This window comes from Dama dama, chromosome 13 (assembly GCF_033118175.1).
Source record: "Dama dama isolate Ldn47 chromosome 13, ASM3311817v1, whole genome shotgun sequence".
Lineage (NCBI taxonomy): Eukaryota > Metazoa > Chordata > Mammalia > Artiodactyla > Cervidae > Dama > Dama dama.
In genome coordinates, this window is record NC_083693.1 from 16,087,706 (window position 1) to 16,104,625 (window position 16,920).

Consider the following 16,920-nt stretch of genomic DNA (forward strand, 5'->3'; position numbering starts at 1 on the left):
AGGTTAAATACAACTGGAGAAAGAAGGATCCAGAAGACAGAAAAGAAGAACATACTTACCCTGAAGCCCAAAAAGACACAAAAATGGGAAATACAGAAAAATATGAAAAAATATGACACATGAAGAAAAGGTCCAAAATACACGTAACTAGAGCCCAGAAAGAAGGTAACCACATATGAGGGAGAAGAAATACTTAAGGGCCTGACAATTTAAAACTTAAAAAAAAAACAAAAAAAAACTTAACAATGACATTGAGCCAGATTCAAGATCTAAACTCCGAAGCAAAACAAGTACAAAGAAAACCACACTTAGGGAAATCAAAGTAAAGGGGGAAGGTGGAGGGATGGACAGAAACAAAGAGACAAAGACAGCCACAAACAAATGTTAAAAGCAGTCAGAATAAATTAAAGAATATTAACTCTAAGAGTTATCATCGGAAAAAAAACGAGAGTTCCAGAAAAACATCTATTTCTGCTTTATTGACTATGCCAAAGCCTTTGACTGTGTGGATCACAATAAACTGTGGAAAATTCTGAAAGAGATGTGAACACCGGCCACCTGACCTGCCTCTTGAGAAACCTGTATGCAGGTGAGGAAGCAACAGTTAGAACTGGACATGGAACAACAGACTGATTCCAAATAGGAAAAGGAAAAGGCTATATACTGTCACCCTGCTTATTTAACTTACATGCAGAGTATATCATGAGAAACGCTGGGCTGGATGAAGCACAAGGTGGAATCAAGATTGCCGGGAGAAATATCAATAACCTGAGATATGCAGATGACAACACCACCCTTATGGCAGAAAGTGAAGAAGAACTAAAGCGCCTCTTGATGAAAGTGAAAGAGGAGAGTGAAAAGTTGGCTTAGAGCTCAACATTCAGAGAACTAAGATCATGGCATCCAGTCCCATCACTTCATGGCAAATAGATGGGGAAACAGTGGAAACAGTGGCTGACTTTATTTTTCTGGGCTCCAAAATCACTGTAGATGGTGATTGCAGCCATGAAATTGAAAGACGCTTACTCCTTTTAGTAAGGAGTAAGGAAGTACCTAAGGAAATACCCAAGGAAAGTTATGACCAACCTAGACAGCATATTTAAAAGCAGAGACACTACTTTGCCAACAAAGGTCCATCCAGTCAAGGCTATGGTTTTTCCAGTGGTCATGTATGGATGTGAGAGTTGGACTTTGAAGAAAGCTGAGCACTGAACAATTGATGCTTTTGAACTTTGGTGTTGGAGAAGACTCTTGAGAGTCCCTTGGATGGCAAGGAGATCCAACCAGTCCATCCTAAAGGAGATCAGTCCTGGGTAATCATTGGAAGGACTGATGCTGAAGCTGAAACTCCAATACTTTGGCCACCTCATGCGAAGAGTTGACTCATTGGAAAAGACCCTGATGCTGGGAGGGATTCGGGGCAGGAGGAGAAGGGGACGACAGAGGATGAGATGGCTGGATGGCATCACCGACTCGATGGGCATGAGTTTGAGTCAACTCCAGGAGTTGGTGATGGACAGGGAGGCCTGGCGTGCTGCGATTCATGGGGTCGTAAAGAGTCTGGCATGACTGAGCGACTGAACTGAACTGAACTGAGTAGCTCAGATGGAAAAGCATCTGCCTGCAATGCAGGAGACCTGGGTTCAATTCTGGGGTCAGGCAGATCCCCTGGTAAAGGAAATGGCAACCCACTCTAGTATTCTTGCCTGGAGAATCCCATGCAAAGAAGAGCCTGGTGGGCTACAATCCATGGGGTCACATAGAGTCGGACACGACTGAATGGCTAACACACACAAATATATAAAATATCCATTTGTCAAAGTAAATTATCATGGTTAGGATGTAAAATGCACATTATATGACTTCACATGCAGTAACTTTGCTTTCCTTCTACACAATTTAACATTTTCTCAGCATGTTTGGTGCATTCTACAAATCTAAGCAATATCAAGGGCCAAATATGAAAGGCAATTAGAAATTTATTCAAGATTAACACACATGGCAGATAATAGCTCAAAGACTTACAATACTCAGTTCAGTCACTCAGTCATGTCCGACTCTTTTGGACCCCATGAATCACAGCACGCCAGGCCTCCCTGCCCATCACCAACTCCCGGAGTTTACCCAAACTCATGCCCATCGAGTTGGTGATGCCATCCAGCCATCTCATCCTCTGTCGTCCCCTTCTCCTCCTGCCCCGAATCCCTCCCAGCATCAGGGTCTTTTCCAATGAGTCAACTCTTAGCACGAGGTGGCCAAAGCACTGGAGTTTCAGCTTCAGCATCAGTCCTTCCAATGAACACCCAGGACTGATCTCCTTTAGGATGGACTGGTTGGATCTCCTTGCAGTCCAAGGGACTCTCAAGAGTCTTCTCCAACACCACAGTTCAAAAACATCACTTCTTCAGCGCTCAGCTTTCTTCACAGTCCAACTCTCACATCCATACATGACCACTGGAAAAACCATAGCCTTGACCAGAAGGACCTTTGTTGGCAAAGTAATGTCTCTGCTTTTTAATATGCCATCTAGGTTGGTCAAAACTTTCTTTCCAAGGAGTAAGCGTCTTTTAATTTCATGGCTGCAATCACCATCTGCGGTGATTTTGGAGCCCAGAAAAATAAAGTCAGCCACTGTTTCCCCACCTATTTGCCATGAAGTGATGGGACCAGATGCCATGATCTTAGTTCTCTGAATGTTGAGCTTTAAGCCAACTTTTCACTCTCCTCTTTCACTTTCATCAAGAGGCGCTTTAGTTCTTCTTCACTTTCTGCCATAAGGGTGGTGTCATCTGCATATCTGAGATTATTAATATTTCTCCCGGCAATCTTGATTCCACCTTGTGCTTCTTACAGCCCAGCGTTTCTCATGATGTACTCTGCATACAAGTTAAATAAGCAGGGTGACAATATACAGCCTTGACATACTCCTTTTCCTATTTGGAATCAGTCTGTTGTTCCATGTCCAGTTCTAACTGTTGCTTCCTGACCTGCATACAGGTTTCTGAAGAGACAGGTCAGGTGGTCTGGTATTCCCATCTCTTTCAGAATTTTCCACAGTTTATTGTGATCCACACAGTCGAAGGCTTTGGCATAGTCAATAAAGCAGAAATAGATGTTTTTCTGGAACTCTCTTGCTTTTTCGATGATCCAGCGAATGTTGGCAATTTGATCTCTGGTTCCTCTACCTTTTCTAAAACCAGCTTGAACATCTGGAAATTCACGGTTCATGTATTGCTGAAGCCTGGCTTGGAGAATTTTGAGCATTACTTTACTAGCATGTGAGATGAGTGCAATTGTGCAGTAGTTTGAGCATTCTTTGGGCTTGCCTTTCTTACAATACTAAGCCTTAATTTTGCCTTACTGTCTTTCTTACTGCCAGCAACATTAGAGATGCACAATCCTTTCGTTTTGTTGTTGTTCAGTTGCTAAGTTGTGTCTAACTCTGTGACCCCATGGACTGCAGCACACGAGGCTTCCCTATCCTTCACTATCTCCTGGAGTTGGCTGAAACTCATGCCCATTGAGTTGGTGATGCTATCCAACCACCTCATCCTCTGTCATCTCCTTCTCCTTTTGGTGACACTCAGCAGATGCTTCAAAATGTCTCCAAGTGCTTCTAATATTTAAGAAATTTCACTTGGAGGGTAATTTGTGACCTCCCTCATTGACTAATTTGTTAAAATATTGCATTAAATTTTATAGATGCAAAAACCATTTTTCTCTAAATAAACGTAAACTAATAAATAAGGGTACGGTATATAAAGTCAACATGAATAGAACTATGTGAAGTCCACAATTCTAACAAGTTGATTTTAACATGGCTTTCTCAGTAATTGAAGGAACAAGCATGCCAAAATAAGAACAAGCAGACCAGAAGACACAGGAAAAGATTTGAACTTTACAACGAACAACCTGACACATAGAAACTATACCTAACAAATTCAGAAAATAACACCTTGATAAATGCATAAAAAACATTTACCGAAAGTGACCACAAGCTGGAGCAAAACTAGGTGTTAACAAATTTCAAAGGACAGGCATGCTTCTGAGATCTCAGACACATTAAACCATGAATTAATAACAATATAAGAAAATCCTTATATACGTGAAGATTAAACAATAAACCTCTCAACAGCCCATGAGTCAAAGGAGAAATCATATGGCGAGCAAAAAAAAATTTTAATGGAATGTTTTTAAAATACTTCCTATCAAAATGTATAGGACACAGCTGAAACTGTTCTTAAAAAGAAAATTTTTAGCTTTAAAATACATATTTAGTAGAAAGGCCATAGACAACTGTTCTAAGTAACCATCTTAAAGAGTTACAAAAAAGAAAAGAAAAACTGAACTCCAAAACAGAATAAATGATAAAGTAAAGGTAACAGCAAAAAGTAACAAAATAGAAAACAAACATACAACAGAAATCGACAAAGCCAAAAGTTAGTTATTTGAAAAACTAGTATTAATTGATAAACTTCTGAAAATAGTATCAGAGGGAAAAAGGAAGCAATCCAAAACCTATCTGGTCCCAAAAGTCTTACATAAAGAAACCTGAACTGTCCTATACATACATTTATCACATGAAAATTGATACAAACAATAAAAATGTGACTGTAAATTATGTATTAGCATGAAATTAAATTGGCATATATATCTCTAACCACTACCTGCTGTTATGTCCAACTCACACACTCTAATAACCTAACTCCAACATTCTTTTGATCCCATTAGGTCCTACAATTTATTAAGCTTATCACATTTCATTGTCCCTCACCCACTTTATGTGGATATACCTCCTTACCCAGTTTAATTTTCATATATTCTTACTCCTTTGGCTCTGACTATCCCTCCTATGCCCATATTTCCTGGGGAAAAAGCCACCCCTGCCAAGGATGGCTTGCTCCCACATAGCTGAATATGGCTGAAAAATAAACAACCATGCTAATTAATCTGACTAAATTCATGAAGGTCATGAACCTCAAACCTTAAATATTCCCTTCATACTCCCTAACACTCTTCTATTTCCCAACTTCCTAGCTGATTATTTAATACCATATTATATCTCCTCACATCTATAACACTCATCCTTAACCCTCTCTTTCAGGTGATGACTTTGCTACCTACTCTAGTGACAGGAACAAAAAAAAAGCGCCATCAGAACAGAAGTTCCTCAAATTCCTGCTATCACAACTATCAACCCATCAGAATCTGTCTCATATACTCTACCTTCCTTCTTTTTAAAATCTTGGCTCAAACAATTCTTCTTTTCTTTCCTTCAATGTCAATTTTTCTCCCATATTGAAGAGTTCCCAGTGGCAAAAAAAATAAAAGATGCTATTATTTCACTTACCTAAAACACAGAAAACAAACAAAAAATCTTGGTCCTGAGAAAAATTTAAAATACATTAAATGATAAATTAATGTTTGCTGATTCTCAGAAGTTCCAATTCTGTAAAGATGTCAATTCTCCCCAAATTAAGACTCCACACAATCCCAGTTAAAATACCAGCAGGTTTTCTTTTACCATATGCAGAAACTGACAATAATAATCTAAAATTCACTTGGAAATACAAAGTTATAAGAATAGTGAAGGCTACCTTGAAGGATAAAGCTTAAAGACTCACATATCATCATTTACCACAGTGGTCCCCAACCCCAAGGTCACAGACTGCTACTAGTCTGTGGCCTGTTAAGAACTGGGCTGCACAACAGGAGGTGAGTGGAGAGGAAGCGAGTGAAGCTTCATCTATATTTATGGCCAATCTTCACTGCTCGCATTACCACCTGAGCTCTGCCTCCTGTCAGATCGGAAGCTTCTCATAGGAGAGCAAACCCTACTGTGAACTGTGCGTACAAGGGATTTAAGTTGCGCACTTCTTATGAGAATCTAAAGCCTGGTGATCTGAGGTGGAGCTGAGGCACTACGGAGGGGCTGCAAATACAGATTATCATTAGCAGAGAGGTTTGACTGCAGAGTCATAAAAAATGAACTGCTTGCAGACACGTATCAAAACCCAATCAGTGAGTGGCAAGTGACAATCAAGCTGCACCTGCTAGCAGGCTATGCAGTGGCAAGTGAGTAGATGTATTTCCACTGTACAGCTGCATCTGGGGGTGGGCTTTAAGGCAGAATCCGGTATTATTTTACTCTGCACGTGGCCTGCCCATTATCTTATTTACCTCTTCCATCTGCATCTCTTTCCTGCACTGCACACTTGTCTCAGTCATAGTTTTGGTAAGCCCACAAGCTAATCCTAGCCAAAATGAGTAAAATAAACAAACAAAAAAAATCACTGGAAAGCCACATTGCAAAGGGGAAAGAACCAGTGATGAGACAGCAGAAGATTCTACGACTGTTAACAAAAAGAAAACTGCATTTAAAAGGAAATACCAAGAATCCTATTTAAATTATGGTTTCATTTCAACAGGTGATTCACATTCTCCAAGCCTGCTTTGCATAGTATGTGGCAACTGGCTACACAACAAAGCCATGAAACATTCCAAATTGCTCTGCCTCCTAGAGACCAAGCACCCTGCATTAAGACAAGTCTTTAGAATTTTTCAAAAGAAAAAAATGTGAACAAAAAAAAACAGGAACAATTACTGAAGGCCACCACTTCTTCAAATATGTCTGCACTGAGAGCATCATTCTTAATGGTTTATCTCATTGCTAAAGCTAAGAAGCCCCTTATTATTGGTGAAGAGTTGATCCTGCCTGCTGATAAGGACATTCATTGTGAACTTTCAGCAGAGGCTGCAGTTCAAAAGGTGAAAGTGTTCTTTTTTTGACTAGCACCAAAACTAGACAAACTGATGAAACAGCAAAGAATACTGAGGCAGAGTTGTCAGGGAGGGTTAATGAGTCACGTGGTACTCAACTGAGGTTGACAAGTCTACTAGTGTTGACAGCAAGGCAATAATGCTTGTTTTCATGCAATATATTTTTCAGGAGGATGTGCATAAGGATATATTATGTGCACTTTTGTTGCCAACCAACACCACAGCTGCCAAGTCTTTGAATGACTACATATCAGGAAAACTGAACTGGTCATTTTTTGTCGGTATTTATATGGATGGAGCATCTGCCATGAATGAATGGCTTTATGGTTTCACTAGTCAGGTCAAAGAGGTTGCTTTCAAATGTGAGTCTACACACTGCATCAATCCATAGCGAAATGCTGGCTAGCAAAAAAATGCCACCTGAACTTAAAAGTGTTTTGTAGGATGTGATTAAAATTATCAACCACATTAAAGTACATGGCCTTAACTCACATCTGTTCACATAACTGTGTGAGGAGATGAATACAGAGCACGTATGTTTTCTCTTACACACAGACGGCTTTCTAAAGGTAGATTACTGGCTTGAGTTCTCGAGTTATGAGAGCTGCTCTAGAGATTTCTTTTGGAAAAACAGTCACCACTAGCAATACATTTCAGTGACACAGAATGGGTCGCAAAACTTGCTTACTCGTGTGACATATTAAACCTCCTCAATTAACTCAATCTGTCACTTCAGGGGAGAAACAAGACTGTTCAAGTCAGCAGAAAAAATGTCTGTGTTCAAAGTCAAACTGGAATTATGGATCAATGAGTCAACACTGGGGTTTTTGACATACTTCAAACATTAGCAGAGATTTTGAAAGAGATTGAGTCAGGGTCTTCTTTCTCCCATCTGGTGCATGATCACCTATGCTAGCTTTCAAGAGTCAGAGCATTCATTACTTCCCAAACACAAAAGACCTCTGAACTGGGAAGGAACAGATCCAAGACCCATTTGTGAATAAGCCAGGTGAATCGACTTTGTCTCTGCTAGAAGAACATCAACTGCTTGATGCTGCAAATGATGGCAGTCTTTAAAGTATGTTTGAGACAACTTCAGATCTCCATGTCTGGAATTAAAGTCAAGGCAGCATATCCTGAGACTGCCACAAAAGTAATGAAAAGCCTGCTTCCATTTCCAACATCCTCTCTTTGTGAAGTGGGGTTTTCTGCAGTGACAGCAACCAAAACAAGATTATGGAGACTGAATATACCATCACCCCCAAGAAAGGACTGTCTAGTTGCAAGAAACCAAGTTCAAGGCTCCCACTGCTTCTGCATTATGGTGATTTGTATAATTACTTCATTACATATCATAATGTAGTAATAAAAGAAATAAAGTGCACAGTAAATGCAATGAAACTGAATAATCCCAAAACCAACTCCCACCCCCTGGTCTGTGGAAAAACTTGTCTTCCACAAAACCAGTCTGTGGTGCCAAGAAGGTCAGGGAACCCTGATTCACCAGGCTTATTATAAAGCTAAAGTAATTAACTGTTCTGAAAAGAAAACTCAAGGCTAATAGAAGAAAAGAAACAGTAAACATCAGAACAGAGACAGTGAATAGAAAAAGAAGAGTAAAAAGAAAAAATCAATAAAACCAAAAATTGGTTTTGAAAAAAGGTTTACAAAAAGGAACAAACCTTTAGCTACATGGGTTGTGAAAGAAGACTCAAATAAAACATCAGAAATGAAAGTGGAGACAATATTCCTTACCAGAAATAAACATGACAGTAACAGACTACTATAACAAAAGTATGCCAACAAATGAAATAAACTAGATAAAACAGACAAATTCCTAGAAACATAAAACCTAAATAGAAAAAAGAAAGAAAAGCTGAATAGACCTACAACTAGTAAGAAGGCCAAATAAGTAATCAAAAATCTCCTAATAAAGAAAAGCACTCAACCTGATGGCTTCACTGGTGGGTTCTACCAAAGATTTAAAGAAGAGCCAACAACAATCCTTCTCCGACTCTTCCTGAAAACTGAAGAGGAAGAAACATTTCCTACGGTCAGCTTTCACAATAAACCAAAGACACTACAAGGAAAGTACAGATCCATATCCCTATGAACAGTGATGCAAAAACCCTGAACAAAATGCCAGCAAACTAAATTCAACAGCATAGTAAAAGGATTGAACACCAAGACAAAGTGGGATCTGTTGCTGGAATTCAAGAATAGTTCATTCAACATACTAAAATTAATCAATGTGATATGCCATGTTAAAAAAATGAAGGAGAAAAACCACACAATCATCTCAATTGATGCAGAAAAAGGATTTGACAAAACACACTACAATTTTATGATTTAAAAAAAAAATCCTACTAGGGACAGAAAGAAACTACCTCAACATAATAAAAATATATAAGAGAAAGCTCCAACAGCTTACACCATACTCGATGGCGTAGGGCTGAAAGCTTTTCCTCTAAGTTCAGGAAGAGGACAAGGATGATGACTTTTGCCACTTCTATTCAATAATGTAGTAGAAGTTCCAGCCAGAGCAAAACATCAAGAAAAATAAAAAGCATCCAAACTGTAAAGAAAAAAGCCTAATTATCTGTTTGAAGATGATATGATCATATATATAGGGTTCCCAAAAGATTACACAAAAAACCTTGCTCAATAAATTCACCAAAAAAGTAGAATACAAAATCAAGACACAAAAATCTGCTGCATTTCTATACACTAACACTAAACAGTTTGAAATAAAAATCATTCCATGCACAATAGCATCAAAAAGAATAAAATATTCAGGAATAAACTTAGTCAAGGAAGTGCACACTGAAAACTAAAAAAGACTGATGAAAGGAAATTTTAAAAAAGCACAATAAAAAAATCTCATGTAAAGACTTAATTTTGATAACATACCAATAACACTCAAAGTAATCTACAAATTCAATGCAATCCCTATCAAAACCCCAATGATTTCTTTGTAGAAATAGGAAAAACATTCCAAAAATTCATATGTTATATCAAGAAACAGCCAAAACAGTATTGAAAAGGAAAAAATTGGAAGTCATACCAACTAACATCAAATTTTCCACAAAGCTACAATAATCAAGACAGTATAGCAGTGGCATAAGAACATACAGACCAAAGGAATAGAACAAAAAGCCCAAAAATAAATCCATGCATGCATGGTCAAATGTCAAAAAGTGTCAGTGGATGCTATTAACAGAATAAAACAGCAACCCATAGAATGGGAGGAAATAATTTTTTATTACATATCTGATATGAGATTAATATCTAGAATATGTAGAGAATCCTTAAAACTCCATACAAAAAAAGCCCATTTTAAAAACAGGCAAAGGACCTGGGTAGACAGTTCTTTAAAGAAGATACACAAATGGCCAATAAGCACATGAAAAGATGTTCAACATCACTAACCTTTTGGCAAATGCACATCATGAGATAGCACTTCACACCCATTTGGATAGCTATTTTTTCACACAAACAAAAAATATAAAACAGAAAACCAGTGTTAAGGCAGATGTGGAAAAACTGGAACCCTTATGCATTGTTTTGGGGAATCTGAAATGGTACAGTTGCTGTGAAAAACTGTATGGCTCTTACTAAAAAATTTAACATAGGATCACTACTGATCCAGCAATCCTACTTCGAGGTATACACACAAAAGAATTGAAAGCAAGGACTTGAATAACATATCTGTACACCAATGTTCACAGGAGCATTATTCACAATAGTCAAGAGATAAAAACAACTGAAATGTCCACTGGAAGATGAACAAAGCAGCTTAACATGGTGTCTGTACACACACACACACACACACACACACACACACACACACACACACACACACACACACACACACACACACACACACACACAGAGGAATGTTTTTCAGCCTTAAAAAAGGAAATCATATCACATACTACAACAAGGATGAACCTTGAAAATATTACGCCAAGTGAAATAAGCCAGCCGCAGACAGAAAAATACTGTGTAATTCCACTTATATGATATTCCCAGAGTAGTCAAATTCAGAGACAGAAAATAAAATGGTAGTTGCCAGAGATGGAAGAGATAAGGAATAGAAGAACGAATGAGGTATTAGTGTTTAATAGATACAGTGTCAGTACCGGATGATGAAAGAGTTCTGGAGATGGCCTGTGGTGATCACTGCTTAGAAATGCCACTGGACTGAAAATTTATGAATAGTTAAGATGGTAAATACTGGGTTACATTCACTCTTGCCATCTCCTGTTTGACCACTTCCAATTTAACTTCAGCCATAAATCTAACATTACAGGTTCCTATGCAATACTGTTCTTTATAGCACTGGAATTTACTTACACCACCAGTCACATCCACAACTGGGCACTGTTTTTGCTTTGGCTCAGCCTCTTCATTCCTTCTGGAGCTACTTCTCCACTCTTCTCCAGTAGTATATTGGACACCTACTGACTTGGGAGAAGGAAATGGCAACCCACTCCAGTATTCCTGCCTGGAAAATCCCACCAACGAAGGAGCCTGATGGGCTACAGTCCACGGGGTCGCAAAGAGTCGGACACGACTGAGCGACTTCACTTTCACCGACCTGGAGGGTTCATCATTCAATATCATCGTATCTTTTTGGCTTTTTATACTGCTTATGTGGTTCTCAAGCCAAGAATGCTGAAGTTGTTGCCATTCCATCCTCCAGTGCACCACATTTGGTCAGAACTCTTCAGAATGACCCGACCATCTTCAGTGACCCTACACGGTATGGCTCATATTTCACTGAGTTACACAAAGCTGTGATCCATGTGATCAATTTGGTTAGTTTTCTGTGATTATGGTTTTCATTTTGTCTGCCCTCTGATGGATGAGGATAAGAGGCGTGTGTAAACTTCCTGATGGGAGCGACTGGCTGTGGGGGAAACTGGGTCTTGCTCTGGTGGGCAGGGCCATGCTCAGTAAATCTTTAATCCAATTTTCTGTTGATGGGTGGGGTTGTGCTACCTCCCTGTAGTTTGGCCTCAGGCCAAATCCTCCAAAAGGATTTATGCCAGCCTAAGTAACTTTTGGTAAAATCAGGAACTGCATTCTTAAAAAGATTCTCTATAGGTAACTTGGAATATAATCTTTAAAAACTGTGAATCAGTGCACTGTACACATGAAAATTTTATAATACTGTAAATCAAATAAACCTCAGTAACAATTTTTTAAAAAGATTTAAAAAAAATTCCCAATATGGGCTCTGCTATCCTAATTTAAGAGATATCATGGAATCTGGCACTCAGATTCAGATCAATTCATACTAACACTGATTACACATGTTCAGTCTTTTAAAATCAATTTACTATTTTAAAGAAATTTGTTGCTTAAGTAAATAAATATTTTAAGAGTGTGGACTTGAAACAGAAGGTAATCTTTACTTTTTAAACCTGGCCTTTCTTGATACCAACTTTTGACTTCATCATAAAATCCCATTTTGGTGATTCTGGTAAATCAATTATTTATTATTTTCCAGAAGTTACTAAAATAATTATTACTTTGTAATAAAAGTAACTATGTACAATCAACAACTGAATGTTTTTAATAAACAGGTATCTTATCAAGAGAACTCTCTAATGACTCATTACTCTGTTAAAAGAAGGGAACATAAAAATTCAATTTTGGATATAATAAACTTGAGACATTCATGTATCACACATTGAAAATGTCAAAAAGGAATCTAGATATAAGACTCAGACCTTAGAGCAAAAAATACACTTTGGGGAGTCATACAAGAAACAATGTGTTCACCTAAGGATAAAATGTAAAATGAACAGGGAGAGTGAAAGCCCCAAGGAACATTTATTATTATTGTTGCAAATGAACAGTCCAAAACTATCCTCAAGACATAAGGCTTTAAACAAGTTGGCCAACATTAAAAAAAAATTTTTTTTAAGAAATCAGACTGTCAGTTTCCCTTGAAAAAAACCATTCTACTTTTAAGAATTTATTCTAAGGAAATAGGTAAGACCAAGACAAAAAATATATACATATATGGATGTTCATCCCAATACAACCAAAGTAGTGAAAACGTGGAGGGAAGATATATGCAAGCATATAGGAATGACCTGTTTATATAATAAAATACCACAGCCATTAAAAAGGTTGAAGATTTTACAGCAAATGTCCACAATATATTGTTGTGGGCAGAAAATATATAATTCTAGTATAATTTCTTTTAAATTCTGTAGGTATGGTATAAAAGAGGCACTGTATACTCATGTTAAGGAAACTAATAACGTGTTGACACTTTTTAAAGATTATTTTCATTTTTTCTAAAATAAACATTATTGTGATAAAGAAAAAATTACAACAAAAACTAATGGCCACTTTTAAAAGTAAAAGAAAAGTCTGAAAGATAGGAGGCATGAACTTTAAACATTACTGAAATGTTCCTTCTACTTTAGCATTTTGTACAATTTCCAGTTGTTCTTTCTTCATAACTTGCTTGGAATTTCGAGGCATTATTTGACTGAGAAGGTCTATTACAAGTGAAGTGAGAAAACGCGGATGCTAGACCCAAACAATGTCACTAAACTAGCTATGCAACCTTTGGTACATGACAATTTCTAAGTAAAAGTAACTTTTTATAACCAAAAAATTGAAATTATATATGCTATATGTACCACACAAGGCTAGAATACTATATATTTGCAAATATTTGAGGGAAATGACTTATTATTACTACTGACAAATATATCTCTAAGCATGGTATATAACATGTTATATATAATATTTATGGTTAGAAATGAGCAATTTACTGTGTCTGCTATTTGATGTATTTACATCCCTGAAACGTATTTATACTTTTACTGCATATACAACAGAAATCAAGAGAATAGGTGAAAAACAGTAGGTATTAATAATTTTCTATAACTGAATGTCAAATTGGTATCTAAGGTTATACCCTATCAAAAGCAAATAAACATGAAATATATACTAGTAACATGTTACAATATACAGTAATATACTGTCTACTTTTATATAGGGTGTATATACACACACACATATATTTACATATATATAGCTTGAAATTTTCTCCTTAGGCTCTCAGTAGATACTCTCACTTGACTTCTTACTTTTCCTATTTAATGAACAGAAGAGGAAGAAAGGGTGCTGAGTCAATACCACTACAGGACCTGTTTTAATTTAAACCTTATTTTTCACCAAACCTTAATCAAGCTGCTTAAAAAAGAGTAGAATACTATAATTTTCACGTTTCCTTAGAAATCATCTTGTATTATAAACCCTACCCCCTTCAGCAAAGAGACTGGTATCCAACGATAAGAGTGAGCCCTCCAAAATCTCAGTTCCAACAGTCAGAACTTTTCTACTTTAACACAGCAGTTGTTTTTTGACTCATTCATATATTATCTTCTCAATGAGATTCACATACAATCTTCTCAAAGTGGAGCCAAGACTCAATCCAAGTCTATGTGACTCCATAACTGCACATTTACAGTTGTATTCTGCTGCTGTAGAATCAGAAGCTAAAGCCCACCATCTGCTTTCCCACAGAAGCTAGTTTCAGGAGCCAAGTACCAGCCTTGACGAGGAAGGGACCCTGGGTTCAGAAATGCCAGGTCAACAGTCTCGCTACTAGCCCAGCCTTACCAGAGAAACCCTCATCTCACTGTTGGCAAAGGAGCACTGTGGCAAAGAAGAAAAAACCAAGGACTACGAATCCCAGCTAGATCCTGAAACCTCACCACTACTCCCAGTTCCTCCCCTCCTCTTCTCCCCTTCCATCTGTAATGGCCACACCAGGGACACCACAGACCTTTAAGCCGCAGCTGCTGTCTTCTTCTGCTTGCCCACACTTTGGGATATAGATCTTCCTTGACCTACTATACTACTCTTGCACAGTTTAAAGTTCACATGTGTCTTAAAGTAAAAAGAGTGTCTTCAGCAGGTATACTAATGTCTGCAACCACTTAAGAGAAATTTTATTTTTAAACTTCTAGCATTTTCTCATAGTTTCTCATTCTCTCTTCCTCTCCCCTCATGGAATGAAGAATATTTTCTTATATAAACAAAGTACAGCTATCAAATTCAGAAAATATATCATTTATACAATACTTTAAAGTACAGGCCATATTCTATTTTTGTCAATTATCCCAATAATGTTCTTTAGAGGTTTATTTCCTGTTCTTCAGTACAACATTTTTATAGGTTCACATGTCATATTTGGCTGTCCATCTTTTCAGTTTCCTTTAATCTAAGGTTTCTTGGCCTTTGCCTGTCATGACAATGACATTTTGAAGAATATGAACCAGTTATTCTATAGAATATTCCACAATTTATATCTGTCTTATGTTTCTTCACATTTAAATTCCCAGCCAAAACACTATATAAGTGGTTTTGCATCCTTCTTAGGGTCATCATATATATGCAAAGGCATCTGATGTCTATCTACTCACTTACTGATATTTATTTTGATCCCTGATCAAAGCATTATCCAATTTCTCTGCTGTATAGACCTAGTTCCCTCTTGCACATAACAAGCAATCTGTGGGAAGATAAAACTATATAAATATTCTATTCCTATCAAACTTATTCCCTGGATTGAGAACCCTTTGATGATTCTTACCTGAACCAATCTGTACCATGACAATTATAAAATGACAGTCTTGGGATTCCACGACACCCTCCACATTTATCAACCATAAAGAAGAGTCTGCCTCTCTGCTCTATATTATTTATTTATTTATTATCAATATGGATTTATATGTTCCTCTTTTATTCAGTGGGTTAAAATCCATTACCCTCATGACTAATTTTGATGATCAAATTATGCTCAATTTGACCAGTGAGACCCTCCCCCTTCAAGCTGGGTCCTGTGACTTATTTATATAGTCTTAGAGCACTTTCTTAATTTCTGGATCAACAGGATGTTCTAGGATCTTCTGGCACCTTCCTGAGCTATCCCTAGAGTAAGTCATCTATCTAAGTGAATCTGGTTGCTTTTACTGAGGAATGGTAGTTAGAAATCAAGATCTAGATGGTGCCAGGTATCTTCACTATTACTGCAGTGCCATTCTTCTAAGCTATTTCTAGGAAATCTGTTTTAAAAAAATGTGAATATATATTCATACTAATACCTCCAACTCTCAAAAAGACCTCTGCATTCCTATGCCATATATGTACTTCCCTTCTTCCATATATAAAACCCTGGCTTGCAAGAACATCAATGCACTTACTCATTTCCTTAATCCAGAGTATCTCAACTGCAACACTACTGACATTGAAGACAAAATAATTAATTCTTTGTTGCAGGGCAGGACTGGAAATTCTGTGTATTGAACCACATTTAGTAGCACAACTTCCTGATCTCTACCCACCAGATACTAGTACCACCTTCCTCAACTCATGAGAGTTAAAAGTATATCCAGGGTAAGGAGTTAAGATGGCAGAATAGAAGAATAGAGAATACGTCTCTCTTCACAGTACATCATGAATACATCTACAAATGGAACAGTTCTCACAGAGTACGTGCTGAACATTAGCAGAAGACTTCATACACCTAAAAGGACAAGAAAAATCCCCTCACTACTGGGTAGGATGAAAAGAAAGAAAGAAAAAAAAAGAGCATTCAGAAAAGGGACCAGCACCACTTGTGGGAAGCTGAAGGTGAGAAGTTTCTGAAGTCCGAAAAACCCCCTCATGGTGGGGAAACCAGCTGGGACAGAAAAAAAAACTTTGGAGGATCAAAGGGGAACACAGCAATGGTCTGTGGAAGGCAGGACAAAGCAAGAACTGCTTGCATGGTCTGTGCCACAGCACAGCCTGAGTCATTTGTCTCCTGCTGCCGCAGAGGAGAAGGGTGCCGGGGGAGCGGCAGCGGTGCTGGGGCCTGGAAAGCAGGGTTCAGAGCGCAGACCCAGGGAGTACAGTTGCCTGCTGTGAAAAGACAGCCAGAAAGGACAGAAGTAAGGAGTTCCACAACCAGGAAAGTTTGGAGAAGCAGCCCAAGACACCACAGAAGCAACACACTGGTACTGAGTGGTGCACAAGGGGTGGGCCGTCATTGCAATCCCGTTCTTCACCCACGGGGTTCTGCCTCCTAAGGCACTGGGAGGGTCACCCAGCTGGGCAGGCTTA

At 38.0% G+C, this 16,920-nt stretch overlaps 1 protein-coding gene across 10 annotated transcripts in view; it reads right to left on the reverse strand.

Annotated features, from left to right (window-relative positions):
• Positions 1-16,920, reverse strand: part of MEF2A (myocyte enhancer factor 2A) — a 201,174-nt gene that overhangs the window by 101,954 nt on the left and 82,300 nt on the right. Inside the window, exon 1 of one of the 10 annotated variants that reach the window (XM_061158586.1) lies at positions 5,227-5,245. The exons of the other annotated variants lie outside the window; for them this stretch is intronic. The gene's annotated coding sequence lies outside the window, so the exon portion shown is untranslated. Of the gene's footprint in view, positions 1-5,226; positions 5,246-16,920 lie in introns of those variants that run through there. 10 annotated transcript variants of the gene reach the window in all.